The sequence below is a fragment of the Myxine glutinosa genome, chromosome 1, assembly GCF_964187855.1.
Source record: "Myxine glutinosa chromosome 1, kmMyxGlut1.1, whole genome shotgun sequence".
Lineage (NCBI taxonomy): Eukaryota > Metazoa > Chordata > Myxini > Myxiniformes > Myxinidae > Myxine > Myxine glutinosa.
In genome coordinates, this window is record NC_136261.1 from 124,671,247 (window position 1) to 124,687,465 (window position 16,219).

Consider the following 16,219-nt stretch of genomic DNA (forward strand, 5'->3'; position numbering starts at 1 on the left):
GCTCCTCCAGACCTGAGTATGATAGTCTCCGGCAGTGGTGGGACATTGCAATGTACCAAATTAAGAACTTCTGTCAACAGTATAGTGTATACACCACTAAAATCCAATCAATATCAATCGATCTGTTAAAATCTGAAATTGTATCCTTAGAACAGAATATTGACGAGGTTGGGAGAGGTTCATGTGACCAACTAATATGGGCAAAGAAAGCAGTGCTAGCGGAAACGGTACGGCAACGGGTGATGGGTGCCTTGGTCCGAATGTGAATGAGCTATTTAACTCTGGACATGCCAAACAAATAATTCTTTAAGTTAGAGTCTTCCCTCAAAGGGTCACAACAAATTCATACTTTACTCACTCCCAATGGGTCCCTTGGTGACCTCCCAGCAGGCGATCAGGTGTACTCTGAAAGGTTTCTATTCTAACTTGTATTCTCCTCAGAACGTGGACAATGAGGTGATACAAGAGTTAATTGCTGGGCTTCCGAGTGTCGAGGAGGACGAGCGATGCATGCTTGACTCCCCAATTTTGGCTGAGGAACTTGAAGCAGCTGTGCGGAGCCTGAAAGACGGGAAAGCTTCTGGAATAGATGGCCTGCCTGCAGAATTCTATAAGACCTTCTGGGCCCTTGTAGGACCTGACTTACTCGATGTATTCGACGAAAGCATACGTGTCGGAGAACCTCCAATGTCTTGTAGACAAGCAGTCGTTTGTTTGCTGCCAAAAGCTGGGAATCTTCAACTGGTTGATAACTGGCGACCTGCCTCCTTATTGTGTGTTGATTACAAGATTCTCTCTAAAGTACTTGCTAATCGTATGAAGACTGTGATTAGTTCAGTTGTACACCCGGACCAGACCTATTGTGTGCCTGGAAAATCTATTTATGATAACATTTTTTTGGTAAGAGATATCATTTCATGCAATAATTTCCTGTGTGATGATTTTGGATTGCTATTTCTTGATCAAACTAAGGCCTTCGATCGTGTTGACCACAAGTACCTTTTTCTGTTCTGAAAGGAATGGGGTTTGGTGAAACTTTCATCTTTTATGTGAAACTCCTGTATACTAATACTCAATGTATGATAAAGATCAACAATAGGTTATGTTCTCCCTTTCCTTTCTAACGGGGTATTCGCCAAGGTTGCCCCCTCTCCGGGCTTTTATATATAGTCGCCCTTGAACCACTCCTTCGGTCTATTAGACAGCAAATACCTCAGGGAATGAGAAGTATAGAAGGAGCAGAATTTGTGCAGACGGCTTATGCTGATGATGTCTGTGTTTTGATTAGAAGCTCCAATGATATCTCTGCTTTACAACGTTGTATGCGAGATTTCTCCACAGACTCTTCCGGTAGGATCAATTGGAATAAAAGTACAGCGTTATGGTGTGGTAAAAGCAATCTCTCTTGTGTATCACCACCTTCACTCCCACATAACCTGGTCTGGAGAATGGATGGGGTTAAATATCTTGGAGTGCATATTGGCAATCGTGAAACAGAAATGAAAAATTGGGAAGGAGTGCTGGAACAAATTATGCACAGATTGAAAGCATGGGAAGGACTGCTGAGGTCCATCTCTTATAGAGGTCGTACTCTTGTCATAAATAATCTGGTTGCAACAAAATTATGGCACAGAATTATTGCTTTACAGCCATCAGACCAGCTAATTATGGCTACTCAGCGAATGCTGGTAAACTTATTTTGGAGTGGTTACCATTGGCTGAGGCCTGAGATTTTGTACTACCCTCGGAAGGAAGGTGGCCAGGGCATTGTTGATATCTCTGGCCGGGTTGTGGTTTTTAGGCTGCAGTCTCTGCAGAGACTACTTTTCGCTGAACAGCTGCCCTGGCGGCTTTTTGCGTTTTTTCTGTTGCAACGGGCTGGTAAACTGAGATATGATCGGCAGCTTCTTTTGATAGACCTCGAGCATATAAATTTTGCCCCTCTTCCGAGATTCTATCAGAGTTTATTGGATACTTGGAAAAGGTTTGACGTCCACCGCTTGCTTGAGGGCTATAATTGTCGAATGTTCCTTCAAGAACCCCTTTTCTTCAATAACTTTTTTCCTGGTATCCCTCATAGCCATGCCCTGATTAAAAAATTTATCCAAGGAGGGATTAACAAAGTATGTGATCTGAGAGATTCATCTGGAATTAAGTGGAAACCTGCTGGGTTGGTGGCAACCTCAGTTGGATCTCGATCTGTCCGACTTGTAGACCAAGTTGTACGTATAGTCACTAAGAAATTTAGACAGCTAAATATCGGCTGGGAAGGTGTTGGTAACATTGAGGATTTTCGGTTAGGTTTCCCTGAAATCAAAGTGCTCCTTTCTTCTTCTCTTCAGCCGGAGATTGAACATACCCCTCCTTTTCATCTTGTCACGAATATTGGAATCCGTGATCTCTCTCGACAAAATAAGAATGTACCCCTTCTCTGGGAGAACACGAGTAGCTTTGTGGTCAGAGCGGTTAGGGTCGGGGTCTCCCTCTACTCCCCTTTGGCCTCACATGTACACCTCACCAATACATGGTGTGTTAGCGGATATACAATGGAAGTTAGCACACTGGGCGCTCCCCTCCAATATTTTTGTTCACCGTATTAACAGCTCGCTGCTGGAAACTTGTCCTTTCTGTGATCAGAAGGTGGATTTGTTTCATGCTTATGTACAGTGTCGTAGACTGACATCACTTTTTCTTTTCCTTGAATATCTTTTTCACCAACTGTCCTTTCCTTTCAATATGCATATGTTTATATTTGGTGTCTTTCAGGCCCACATGTAGAGACGTGGGTGTTCTTATCAAATTTTTGGTTGCTGTTGCAAAATATGCAATATATAAATCTCGGAAAATTAAAATAGATAACGGCTATGGCTCTGATGCTATTTCTATTTTTAAAGGGTTTGCCTCAACACGACTCAAGCTATAATTTGATTTCTTCTTCAGTGATGGAAACGTCCAACTTTTTGAGAGAAAGTGGTGTATTGGCAATGTTTTGTGTTCAGTCGATGACTCAAAAGTGGTAATTACTTTATAATTCCCTGATTGATTTGATTTTTTTTTCTTTGGAACTGATTGCTTGCACATATGTTTTTTCCTGTGTCTTTGAATACAATAAAAGGGATTCAAAATTCAATTCAATTCATTCTCTCATTCTCATTCTCATTCTCATTCTCTCTCTCTCTCTCTCTGTCTCTGTCTCTGTCTCTCTCTCTCTCTCTTTCTCTCTCTCTCTCTCTCTCTCTCTCTCTCTCTCTCTCTCTCTCTCTCTCTCTCTCTCTCTCTCTCTCCACCTGCTGGCCATTTGTACGCTGATTGTACTGTCATGGCGTCTGCTTGTGGAGGCCTGTGAGTGCTCTGTGTTGTTGCTCCCTCCCCCCCCCCCCCCCCCCCGTTCACCCCTCTGTGTCCCTGTGTCTGTTTGTAGAGTTTTTCCGGTGATTCCCATATATGTTGAGACGGGAGAGAGAGCCGGAGAGCACAGGGTGATTGCCGGTAAGGGTTCGTCGTTTTTGGGCGTCGCCATATCGGTGTTTGCTCTTTCATCTTAAACCTCGATTTCCTTTTTTTCCTTTCGTTTATCTTTCTTTCAGTTTGTTTTGTTGCCTCCCTTTCCCGAAGTTAGGGAAATCGGAGCGGTCTGTTTACTTCCCATCCCCGGAGTTCGGGTAGGGAAGATTATATTATATATTCACTCTCCCCGAGTCGGGGAGGGGTTGGAAATGCAGCTGTTCCAGCATGGCAGCTGCACTATCTCAATTTACGGCTTTTCAGAGCCTGACCCGTAAGAACGGGTTATTTTGTGTCCCTCCGGAACGTGAGGTTAGTGTCGAGGACGTTGTCCTCGCGACCGGTCGTGTTGTCGGGATCGACAAGGTTGTTGCCGCTTCGCGGATGAACAAACGGATCGTTATTTTTCTGTCCGACACGGATTGTGTCCCACAAATTGTCGAACAGGGTTTGACAATCGATCCAGGTTTATTTGTTATGGTTTCCCCACTTGATAGCCCAGCAATAAAAGTCGTGATAACCAATTGCCCCCCATTTGTATCCGACGATGTCTTAATTAAAGAGTTGTCCCGATATGGTACCATCGTGTCTCGTATCTCCATGATTCCCTTCGGGTCACGGAACAACGATTTAAGACATGTGGTCTCATTCCGGCGGCAAGTGTTTATGATTTTAAAAGATTCCCAGAAGGATTTAAACCTTATAGTAAAATTAAAGCATCAACAGAATGAATATACAGTTTACGTGTACACAAACGTTTTAAAATGTTTTGGTTGCGGACAATTTGGGCATGTTAAGCATGATGTCCCCGAAAAGAGAACTCTCCACAAGTACAACCTCCCCTCCGAACCGGGAATAAGCAAGCCCCCCACCTTCCCACCACCGATCCAAACCCTTCCACCACCGACCCAAGCCTTCCCACCACCGAACCAAGCCTTCCCACCACCGAACCAAGCCTTCCCGCCACCGACCCAAGCCTTCCCACCACCGACCCAAGCCCTCCCACCACCGACCCAAGCCTTCCCACCACCGACCCAAGCCCTCCCACCACCGACCCAAGCCTTCCCACCACCGAACCAAGCCTTCCCACCACCGAACCAAGCCTTCCCGCCACCGACCCAAGCCTTCCCACCACCGACCCAAGCCTTCCCACCACCGACCCAAGCCTTCCCGCCACCGACCCAAGCCTTCCTACCACCGACCCAAGCCCTCCCACCACCGACCCAAGCTTTCCCACCACCGACCAAAGCCCTCCCACCACCGACTCGAGCCTTCCCACCACCAACCCAAACGTTCCTATCACTGATCCAAGTCCTTCTACCACCGACCCAAGCCTTCCAACCACCGATCCAAGCATCCCCGCCATACCCCCCTCCCCTTGAAACGCCCCCCCCCCCTCTACTGCAGGAATTAATTGCAGCCATCTCTTGTCAACAATAGACCTCATCCCCCCAGGCGACATCGTTAAATCACAGCTTGTATCCTGCAACAACTGATCCTATCTCTCTCTCCGAGGTAGCCGATGGAAATCCTCCCCCGATGATTACGTCCTCCCTCCCCCACCCTCCCCCCAATCCCCTGCAATCTCTCCCCACTACCCAGGACGAGTTTTAATTAGTCTGCCCAAAAGGAAAAAGACATTTGCAAACAACAGATGAAAACGGTCATCTCTTTAAAAAAAAAACACAACTGAAAACCGACAGCCCCTCCCCCCTGCCCCAGATTTGTCCCTCGTCAGAGAAAATCGTTTCTCTGTACTGGAGGACATAGATGTGGATGAATTCTCGCCCTTGTCTACTGACCTAGAAACTGATATAGTTGAACCGCAAAAATTAGTAGCGCCCCCTCACCCCCCCCCCTCCCCTGAAGATGGCTCATTTCTCTCCCTCCCCGTCCCCTCCCTCTATGGACTATGCCCCATCCGATAATGTGGAGGGATGTGATGACGGTGAGGAAGTAAATGATGAAAACCAGTATGACACATCATCTGAGCCATCTGATATAGATGACTCTGTTAGTGAATGTGGCGGCCTTAAGGAAGAAGGAACCCCTCCTATCCCTCCCTCTGACATAAAAAAATGTTTCTTAAGGGCACATTCCGAAAAAGGAATGTTGTTATAGGAACCTTTTTTCCGGAGCTACCTGATTTTATACATTCCGCTAGATTGATGGTAAAACGGCCCCATGTTTTTTATTTCAATTCCTCCCAACGTCACCGGTTAAAGAAGTGTATACAAAAAGCTAAGAATGAACTGCTATCAAAAAATTGAGTGGTTGTCACTCCTCCATGTGTTTGTGATGAGTTTTTCGATTTGTAGCTTGAATATTAACGGAGGATGTAGCTCTGTCCGTAAAGTTCAAGTAAGAAATTTTTTATTACAGAAGAAAGTTGACATTGCCCTTTTACAAGAGACCCATGCCAACGACTGCTGTGTCGCAGAGTGGTGTAGGCTCTTCCCTGGCCTTTCCTTTTTTAGTAACAGTGACTCCCGTAAAGGCGGTGTCGCAATAATTCTTAGTCCTTCCTTTTCACCTTCATTGCTTAAATTTAACGAAATACAAAAGGGATCTCTAGCATCCCTAGAATTCCACTATTGTGGAAAATTTTATACTATTTTTAATATCTATGCCCCAAGAACGCCTGTAGCTCGGCGAAATTTTTAAAATAACCTTGGGACACACCTAACTTCCCTCGACAGCCAAAATGCCCTTAAAGACCAAGACAATCATGTTTGTATTGGTGGAGATTTTAATTGCACCCTCCAACCCCAGCTAGACAGGAACAGTGCAGAGCCCCATCCTGCCACCACAACCCCCCTCACCTAATTTTTAAAACAAATGAATTTCACAGATATATGGTGGGTACAGCACCCATCAATCAGGCAATACACATGGTGTCGATGCATTCAGAATAATATTGTACTTGCTCGCTTGGACAAGTTTTATGTTAATCCTCCACTTGAACGCCTTGTTCTGTCATCCCAAATTTGCCCATCAGGATTCTCGGACCACAGCGCAACATTTCTCAAAATTTCTGCCCCCTGCCCGAAACACGAGTGCTTTTTGGAAATTTAATAATAATTTACTTGATTGTACCTTTAAGGACCTTTTTCCGGAAATTTAGAATATCCTGGTTGCCTCCCAAGGGAATTTCCCAAACCTCAGACAATGGTGGGATAATGCCAAAACGCACATCAGACTGTTCTGCCAACAATATCGTGCGTATGGTGTTCAAGACGAAAAAAAACCCACAACCTTACTTGAAGATGAAATCCTGGAATTACAGGGACAGCTCCAGGGAACTGTAAGTGTGAGCTACCAGGAAATGAGGCAGCTAATTTATGGGAAAACGGCCTTACTGAATTCCATATCTGAAAGGCGAGCACAAAATGCTTTATTGCGCCTGAATATGAGGTACATACACGACTTTGATGCTCCAACCAAATTCTTCTTCAGCCTTAAAAGAGGGGCCTCTTCGTCAGTGATTACACGCTTGCTGCATGATGGGGAACTCCTTTATGAAGATGGCAGAATCAGGGAATGTGCCCGGAAACATTTTAAACAACGGTTTATGCGGCATGACATTAACCAGGAGGCAATATCTGAACTTATTTCTAATCTTCCAACATTGGTGGAGGATCAGAAGCAGCAGTTGGAGGATCCTCTTAGTTTACCTGAGCTCACCGCTGCCTTGAAGGCCTTGGAACCCGATAAAGCCCCTGGACTGGATGGGCTGACTGGCGAATTTTTCCAGTGTTTTTGGGACGCCATTGGACCTCACCTACTGCAGGTATTGAATGAATGTTTAGAAGACGGACAACTGCCGTGGAGTTGCCGGAGAGCAGTCACCACTTTAATTCCTAAGAAAGCGGACACTCAACTTGTAGAGAACTGGCGTCCTATTTCTGTTTGATGTACGGATTATAAAATTTTAGCCAAAGCCTTGTCTAATCGAATGAAACCTTTTATGAATGTGTTACGTGGTCCCCTCGGTGAATACCTGGTCTCGGTGACCCCCGGACCGTGAGAGGAACTTCGCCAGAAAGCTGTATTATATATGCGCTTTCGCCACGCAATCCATATGAATTTCACCCAAGAGACAACTGATGTTCAAGGCTATATTTCCAATGGTAATGATACCATACAATTTCAATGACACAACCACGGAGATTTTCCCCGAGCAATCAACAATACACAACCATCAACAATTCCCAACCCACAATCAATTCCCTATGATTAAGATGGCCATCTTATATACGTGTGTCCCGGTGAGTACTCACGACCCCCTTTTGGTCTCGGTCCCGCACAATGTCTCTGGGCCCCTCCTGACCAAGATGATGGTCGGCGTCGCCGCACTCGGGCGGTTGAACGAACCCCGGGTGGACGTGTTTCCACCGGGCAGGTATCGTACCAGGCACCCCGGCTACAGCCCCTCGTGGCCACGCGAAGCGGGGACGGGAAAGCAAGCCAAACGCCCCACGCCGCTTGCCAGGCGTGTTAGGCCCCAACGGGCGACCCGTACGCGTCTTTTTAGACGGTGTCGCGCACGGCGCCAAACGCTGGCTCGGTGCACGGCCACACGACAGTTTGACGTCCACCGGGCAGGTATCCGTCCCGGTAACTCCTCTCGCCAGACAGGCTCGGGAACGCCGCTTTTCCACACGGCTCAATCAATCCCACCTTTCGTCGGAGCGGGGCGAGGAAGAAGAATACCCGTCCTTTTTTTCCTCGTGTCTTTTTCTCTTCCGTTTCCGGTCACTTCCGTTTCCGGCCACTTGTTCAGAAGGGCTCCTGACCCTCCAATCACAACAACCCTTAATATACTACACACGGATAAGCAAAGACCTGAATGGTAATCCACATACATTCACATAAATATGTAACACTCCCCCCCTTCAAGAAAGAAAGTTTGAACCCAGCGAAAACTTTCTTTGCCGGCCAATTTGGAGAAACAAACCAGATAACTCAACCCCCCCACATTATCAGTTCCCCCCGGGCACAGTTATCACTTAAAAATAAAGCAACCAAAATTTCACCACAACCCCTCCAGATTACTCACTCTGGACTAAGCCCCAGCAACGACATTGTCCCTGCCAAATGAAACTCCATCTCATGACCCTCTGACTTTGACCGTCAGTTTCTTGTGAATGAAGGTTAAGGGGTTGATCAAAGATCCAAAGTTAAGCCACTCGATAGCACTTTTTCCGGGAGGCCAAGCCGAGTATTCACTACATGGATGCCTTTAGGAACGTGGAGTTCACGGTTAGTCCATGCAGGAAAGTTCTCTACATGGGCGCCTTGAGGAACGTGGAGTTCACGGTTAGTCCGTGCATGAAAGTTCACTACATGGACGCCTTTAGGAACGGCGTTCACGGTTAATCCGTGTAGGAATCTTGGCTCGGCGGCTCCGCCGCATTCAGTGCTTCAACTTCTCAGAACTTCCCTAATCATTATGGTGGGACCACTTGTCCCTGTAGTCCCATGAATAGCGGTCTCCTTCTCGGCCACTACTTTGACAATCCTTCCTTCGGGAGCTGCTGTAACTCAGGGAGCCTCCATAATAATATTGATTGCGGCCACCACCAAAACTACCGCCCAGTTGTCCTCTCCTGTAGACCTCTCGACACCTACGAAATGCCTTCCCTACTGTTATGGTCCGACCCTCCAAATCCTTGCCATTCCAATTCTTCTCTGCCTCTCTGGCGTCTTTTGTGCTGGCAAACGTGACAAAGCCGAACCCTCTTGACTGTTGCGTTTCCCAGTCTCTTACCAACCACACTTCCACCAGCGGCCCATATCTGTTGAAGACAGAGGTCAGAACTTCTTCCTCTGTTTTGAAGTTCAGTCCCCCTACAAATAACTTGGCACTTTTGTCGCCATCCCGAGCTGGTGTGGCGTTATTTTCCCTGCTGGGCTCTTTACCAACCCTCAGGTTACCATAAACTTGACCCCCGGCCAAATCATTCCCGATAACCACCGATACACCCTCTACAGGAAGCGTAGCTTGTAAACCGACGCTGACCGGTCCTGACACCAAATCGGACTCCAAATGGATGACATGAAGGGGAGCACTAACACCGCCCCCGATCCCCTGTAAACGAACACTATCCCCCGTTGCCGTCTCCTCGGACCATGGCAAAATGCCTTCAAGCATTAAAGATTGATGTGCCCCTGTGTCCCTCAATATCCTAACCGGTTTCCGGTTAGTCGAGGCTCCATCCCGTGACACAAACCCCTCTGAAATAAATGGTTGGTAACTCTTTTGATGGCGATTTCTCACAATGGCCATTGCGTTTGGAGTCGTAGTAGTCGGACTCCGCTCTGGGTCTTCGCTTTTCATGCGGTAACAACTGGACATCAAGTGTCCAGGTTTCTTGCAAAAAGCGCAAGTAGGCCCGGAGTAAAAACTCGTGGTCTGCCTCGGGCCCCCCGAACTATAAGTTTGTCTTGGGCCCGCATCCCTCTGATTTCGAACAGGTGGGGTATCATAGTTGTCCCCATAATCATCTCGAGGCCGCCGCCATGTATGGTCGTTCTCCGCACCTGCTGTTCCCCACCTCCCCTGCGGAGATCTAGGCGAGGAGTTAGGTTCGTGGACCCCTATTCGGTGGGTTAAGGCATAATCATCTGCCATGGTGGCTGCGTCCCACAACTTTGGTACTTTCTTTTCCTGCAGGTACACTTTGATGTCCTCGTGGACACACTGCTGGAATTCCTCCCCCAGGATCAAGTCCCGCAATGTCTCGAAGTCTTTCCCGACTCCTTTTGACTCACACCACCGATCAAACATGTTTTCTTTCACTCTGGCAAACTCCACATGGGTCTCACTCTCCCTCTTCCTGGCATTCCTGAATTTTTGCCTGTAAGCTTCCGGAACCAACTCATACGCTTTGAGGATGTGCGTCTTCAGTACCTCATAATCTGCACATTGGTCCATTGGTAGCGCCGAATAAATTTCCTGAGCTTTCCCCACCAGCACACTTTGCACGAGTATGGTCCAGGCCTCCTCCGGCCAGTTTAATTGTCGAGCCACTTTCTCAAAGTGTGGAAAAAATTTCGCGACTTCTTTTTCACTGAACGGTGGAACCAGCCTCACATGTCTGCCCACATCCCAGGTTTTCTGGTAAGGTGTCGACCCCGTCAGCAAGGGTGGTGCCTCTCCCCGTTCTCTCATTAACTCCAGCTCCTTGAATTTAATTTCTTGCTGAAGCTCCATGTCACGTTCCTTTAATTCCCTTTCCGCTTTTCTCTCCTCTGCTTCGAGGTCCCTTGTTTTCATCCTTTCTTCTGCTTGTTTCTCTTCTCTCCTCTCCTCTGCTTTCCTTTCTTCTTCTGCTCTTTCCTTTTCTGCTTTCCTTTCTTCTTCTTTTAACCTTTCCTGGAGTTCTCTTTCCACTCTCCTTTCCTCTGCTTGTTTCTCTTCTCTCCTCTCTTCTGCTTTCCTTTCTTCTTCTTTGATCCGTTCCTGGCTCCGTAATTGCAACTCCAGTTTCCGGAGCTCAACGTCTTCTGGTTCTTCGGGTAGCCACTCCCAGGCTAACTCGTCCCATGTTCCTAATCCCACCATAGATTGTATCACCGTGGCCTGCAACTCTGCCTTCCTCAAATTAGTTCGGACCTCCAAGTTAAAATGTTTGGCCAATTTCAAGAGGTCCGACTTTAGCAACGCTCGGAACTGTGCCTCACTCGGGGTTACCCCAAAGTTCTGTGCCACAAACGCCATGGTGCCTATCGTTAACACCTGTTAACCTTCACCCAAGACTTTACCCCAATTTCTCCAAAAAATTTACCAATTAATAATTAATTAATAAATTTTAATTAATAAAAAATTATTATTTTATTATTTTATACAATTTTAAATCCCGGACGTAGACCCAATTGCGAAACCGCAAATCGTAATTTGGACGAGCCCCCAATTCTGTTACGTGGTCCCCTCGGTGAATACCTGGTCTCGGTGACCCCCGGACCGTGAGAGGAACTTCACCAGAAAGCTGTATTATATATACGCTTTCGCCATGCAATCCATATGAATTTCACCCAAGAGACAACTGATGTTCAAGGCTATATTTCCAATGGTAATGATACCATACAATTTCAATGACACAACCACGGAGATTTTCCCCGAGCAATCAACAATACACAACCATCAACAATTCCCAACCCACAATCAATTCCCTATGATTAAGATGGCCATCTTATATACGTGTGTCCCGGTGAGTACTCACGACCCCCTTTTGGTCTCGGTCCCGCACAATGTCTCTGGGCCCCTCCTGACCAAGATGATGGTCAGCGTCGCCGCACTCGGGCGGTTGAACGAACCCCGGGTGGACGTGTTTCCACCGGGCAGGTATCGTACCAGGCACCCCGGCTACAGCCCCTCGTGGCCACGTGAAGCGGGGACAGGAAAGCAAGCCAAACGCCCCACGCCGCTTGCCAGGCGTGTTAGGCCCCAACGGGCGACCCGTACGCGTCTTTTTAGACGGTGTCGCGCACGGCGCCAAACGCTGGCTCGGTGCACGGCCACACGACAGTTTGACGTCCACCGGGCAGGTATCCGTCCCGGTAACTCCTCTCGCCAGACAGGCTCGGGAACGCCGCTTTTCCACACGGCTCAATCAATCCCACCTTTCGTCGGAGCGGGGCGAGGAAGAAGAATACCCGTCCTTTTTTTCCTCGTGTCTTTTTCTCTTCCGTTTCCGGTCACTTCCGTTTCCGGCCACTTGTTCAGAAGGGCTCCTGACCCTCCAATCACAACAACCCTTAATATACTACACACGGATAAGCAAAGACCTGAATGGTAATCCACATACATTCACATAAATATGTAACAAATGTACTAATAGGAGAACATCAATCCTTTTGTATCCCTGGACGTACTATTTTTAATAATGTCTTTATTATCCGTGATACCATTCGGTTTTGTGACAATTTTAACAAGAATGTTGGTCTGTTTTTCATTGACCAAGGAAAAGCCTTTGATTGTATTGACCACATGTACCTTTTTAGAGTTTTGGAGAATTTTGGTTTTGGGCCTATTTTTATCTCGTATGTTAAGCTTTTGTATTGTAATATATCCAGTGTTCTTAAAATTAATGCGTTTGTATTGTAATATATCCAGTGTTCTTAAAAGTAATCAAGTATTGTGTAGCCCCATTGCTGTGCAACGGGGAGTACGGCAAGGTTGCCCGCTATCTGGACTTTTGTACACTCTTGCCATCGAACCTCTTCTGCTCCAATTACGTACGCACATTTCTGGCTTCACTGGATCAATTCTTACCATACCGCTAAACGTCTCTGCTTATGCAGATGATGTTTGTATATATATAAAAAAAATAATGCTGATGTCACTGTGGTGGCTCAGGCATTAAAGACATATTGTCAGGCTTGTTCAGGCCAGGTGAACTGGAAGAAGAGTGAAGCCCTTTGGATAGGACCTGGAGATTGCCTACCAATTGTCCTGCCAGGAGGAGTGAACTGGCAGAAAAATGGCATCAAATACCTCGGTATTTTCCTAGGAGACAACACCTTTGAGCAGCAGAACTGGGTCGGATTACCAGACAAGGTATTGGCAAAACTAGCCCGTTGGAAAGGACCTCTTTCTCAACTTTCTTACCGCGGAAGAACTCTTGTCATTAACAATACTAGGGCATGCCCGTACTATATATACTAGGGCATGCCCGTACGTGGGTGCCCGTTCCTTGCCAAAAAAAAACAAAAACGCTACCCGTACGCTCTACCCCGCCCGTACGCCCGTACGCCCGTAAACAAAAAAAACAACGCTCTTCGCTTCCGCCCTTCGCTCTGACTGAATTGGGAGAAATAATGCGCATAAGAAATCGAGAAATTATTATTTTCTCCGGAAGAAATCGAATTACGAACCGTAATGGCGCACGCGCTCGGCTCGGCTCGCTCTCACATCGGCCACGCCTACGCAATAACGCGTTCTGTGATTGGCTGCCGGAAGTGCAGTCTTCACTGTCCGGAAGGTCGCAAATCGCAGTTACGATGAATCGCAAATTAGTTTTAATTAGTTTTAAAACATAGTTTACCGGCAACATAGTTTTCCAACGTGAAATAAATGAATACGCTCTCAAATGTGCTGTCCGAGGCAGAGTCTGTTCGCCACGTTCGGCACACGTGATAGCTCGCTGCTCTCTGATTGGTTGAATCGTTTTTTGGACATAGTTCGGTAACTACTTCTCCGATTAATATGAAACCTTGAAAAGGCACATCCTCGGGTCCCCAGCAATATACCTGGCAAGTTTCAAGTATATCGGACCCGTGGTTGTCGAGAAACAGCGGTCACAGACAAACAAACAAACACACACACAGACACACAGACACACAGACACACACACACACACACAGAGATTGCTGGAATTATAGATAGATATCTAAAATTATATCCCCCCCCCTCTATTTACATGAAATGGTTTGGTCCAAAGCGAACGGCTTGCGAGTACGGTGACAATCCCCCCCCCTCTATTTACATGAAATGGTTTGGTCCAAAGCGAACGGCTTGCGGAGTTTGGTAAAGAAATCGCCATAGCTCGGTAACTACTTGTCCGATTAATATGAAACCTTGAAAAGGCACATCCTCGGGTCCCCAGCAATATACCTGGCAAGTTTAAAGTATATCGGACCCGTGGTTGTCGAGAAACAGCGGTCACAGACACACACACAGACACACAGAGATTACTGGAATTATAGATAGATTGTCGCCTCTATGCTATGGCATAAGATGATATGCCTACAACCGCCCGGGAGCCTTCTTATCACATTCCAAAAGAGCATTGTCGATTTTTTTTGGAGTGGGAAACACTGGCTCCAACCCGCCGTGACATACTTACCACTCACTGAAGGTGGCCAAGGTCTCATTGACATCCGCAGCCGGATTATGGTCTTCCGGCTTCATATCGTTCGCCAACTTATATATGGAGATGAAGCCCTACTCTGAAGGCCTCTGGCTAACTGCATATTGCAGCTTACATGCAAGCTGGGCTACTGCCGATAACTTTTCTTGATGAACCCTCATCAAATCGATTTATCCTTGCTGCCCACCTTTTACCAAGGGGTGATGAACGCCTGGCAAGCCCTGTCCTTTTCCCGTGAAATGACAACATACAACATGGAAATGTTGTTGAATGAACCCCTATGCCACAACCCCTTCCTGGAAAACAGCTTAAATAATAGGGGACTCGTTCAACGTTTTGTTGATGTCAAGCTGCTGCGAGTAAAAGACCTCATGACAGAGTCTGGGAGCTGCTGGTTGAGTGCTGCTGCTGTGGCACAAAAAACTGGAATAAAATCTGTCAGGATCATCTCTCGGTTCCTTCAAGGGATATCCACAACGTATCGTAGTACCTGCGAGGAACTTTGACCACCCCCCGAGGAAACAACAGGTGACTTCCCTGAACTCCTAGTCTTCAGCCTGCCACTTAATCTGTCCCCTGGCCTGAACAGCCCTGATGATACTGCATTATCCCTTCCTTCCTTTCCAAAGAAAACTTTGTACAACGCGTACGTTAAAATTTTATATGCAAAAACATTTTCTGAGCACCCGAGGCTTCGATGGCGGGATTTTTAACCAGAAATATCCCCCAACTGTCCCAATTGGCGAAGTTTTTATCTCTTGCCTACTCCAAAGTATGTTGGAGATATTCAATGGAAGCTTGTACACTGGATTTTACCTTATAATGTTTTACTGAACCGGTTTTCTACTGCCAATTCTAATCTGTGCTCTTTCTGTGCATCCGTTGAAACTTTATCGCATATACATATACCTTGAATGTGAACGATTGCAACCTCTTTTTACCTTTCTCCAGGAACGCTTTGTGAAACTCGGTTCTCTCTTCAATTACAATGTTTTTATTTATGGTGTTTTCGGACCGTCTTCCCTTAGGAATGTGGTTTTAATGAACTTTTAAATTGGTCAGGCCAAGTTTGCAACTTACAAGTCCAGGAAGAAAAAATGGGAAACGTTTCTGGTTCTTCATATGATGTACTGCTCACCTTTAAGGTTCTTGTAAGTGCAAGATTAAAGCGAAAGTACCGTTTTTTAAAAAATGAACAAGAATTTAACTGTTTTTAAAGAGAAGTGGGTTTTTAATGATGTCATATGCAAACTTGATGATGATGATTTGTTAATCATTTCTCCTTGAAACCATTTTAGTTATTGTGTTTCTTTCTTTGTGACTGTACAGTGTACATAACTGATCCTTTTCACTTTTGTAATAAAAGGAAGAAACAGTCAGCCTCTCTCTTCCTCTCTCTTCCTCTCTCTTCCTCCCTCTCTTCCTCTCTCTTCCTCTCTTCCCCTCCTCTTCTTCTCTCTTCTCTCTCTTTCTATCTCTTTCTCTCTCTTTCCCTCTCTTTCCCTCTCTTTCCCTCTCACTCCCTCTCTCTCCCTCTCTCTCCCTCTCTCTCCCTCTCCTCTTCCTCTCCTCTTCCTCTCCTCTTCTTCTCTCTTCATCTCCTCCTCCTTCTCCTCTTCTTCTCCTCTTCTCTCTCTTTCTTTCTCTCTCTCTCTTTTTTTTTTTTTTTTTTTCTCTCTCGCTCTCTCTTTCTTTTTCGCTTTCGCGCTCTCTCTTCGACTCCGTGAAGTTTTCGCTCTCTGTCTTCGGCCCTGCCTTAATGAAGGCGGGGGTGCATCGTCCTGGATGTGGAGTATATCTGTGTCGCTCCTGGGAAATCGATTGGCTGTCTCCGTGCCACG

The 16,219-nt window shown here is 46.5% G+C and overlaps 1 protein-coding gene across 1 annotated transcript in view; it reads left to right on the forward strand.

The window, feature by feature from the left end:
• Nucleotides 1-16,219, forward strand: part of LOC137428074 (protein mono-ADP-ribosyltransferase PARP12) — a 1,016,466-nt gene that overhangs the window by 86,555 nt on the left and 913,692 nt on the right. The window lies entirely within an intron of this gene.